The 1,048-nt window shown below is 44.9% G+C and overlaps 1 pseudogene across 1 annotated transcript; it reads left to right on the forward strand.

Moving 5' to 3' along the window:
* The first annotated feature begins 297 nt into the window (after positions 1 to 297).
* On the forward strand, positions 298 to 755 carry LOC149216227 (cysteine proteinase inhibitor A pseudogene; annotated as a pseudogene). The gene is made up of 2 exons (XR_016250081.1): positions 298 to 471; positions 564 to 755. The product of XR_016250081.1 is annotated as a cysteine proteinase inhibitor A pseudogene (transcript).
* The last annotated feature ends 293 nt before the right edge of the window (positions 756 to 1,048 follow it).

Genomic DNA, 1,048 nt, shown 5'->3' on the forward strand with positions numbered 1-1,048 from the left:
ACTGGTCGGGCAGGGCGGGGCGGCCCGGAGGTGCCACTGCGCACCCACAGCGCCACCCCTGGGCCACCCCGCCCCGCCCGACCGGCGGTGGGTCGATTCCCGGAATCAACCCGCCGCCTGTATCAGAGTGCATAATAACAAGTAGGTGCCAAAAGGCTCTTCGCTTCTCCGTCAAAGACATGTGGGTAACATTAAGATGACGGTGTTTGACCTGAAAGGCCGATAGGCTCTGATAAGGTTGGTCGTGTTTGCTTTTAAAAGGAACTTCAAGAGCCGCTATTGCCAGTGTCGAACAAGATGGGCACGACACGCACAATACTGGCGATGACGATTTTTTTGTTGGGATGGCTCTGCATATTGTCGGAGGCTTCTACTCATGTTGGCGGCATCCGCGACATACCGGATGTGGAACATAATAAAGAGATTCAAGACCTTGGGCGATTTTCTGTCGATGAATACAACAAGCAACAGGTGGTGGTCTGTGTTTATATTTTTTGATTTATATTCCACCAATAGGTATATGCACTTCAAAATTAATTGAGGGTTTTCATGGCTTTGTGCAGAATGTGAGTCTTTCGTTTCGTAAAGTGGTAAAAGCGGAGGAGCAAGTAGTGGCAGGCGTGCGGTACTACCTTACAATAGAAGCCAAGGATGGCGGCAAAACCGGGGTGTATGCAGCCGAAATATGGGTGAAGGCATGGGAGAACTTCAAGCAACTTCTTGATTTCAAGCCTGTGCAGACCCCGCATTAACAATACTCTCTTTCCTCTCCAGTATCTCTTGTTTTCTTCTTTTCTGAAGTTTGAAGGTTCACTCAATAAGAATGTACCGATGGTGTAGATTCAATTAATAATAAGTTGAATGTTTGTTTATTAATTCTGCACACTTTAACATGGTGATAACAAAATTTAGAAAGTTCTCTCCGTCGTCGTTGTATCCAAAACCCCCAACGAATCTAGACATGCGTATGAATGGTCTTAATTTTCATAATATAAAATATAAATTCAACCATCCACCTTTCAAGAGCTTCTTTTATTAAAATTTAAAA

Source organism: Pinus tabuliformis, chromosome 1_1, assembly GCF_031772625.1.
Source record: "Pinus tabuliformis cultivar Carrire ecotype Pingquan chromosome 1_1, CPIR1, whole genome shotgun sequence".
NCBI lineage: Eukaryota > Viridiplantae > Streptophyta > Pinopsida > Pinales > Pinaceae > Pinus > Pinus tabuliformis.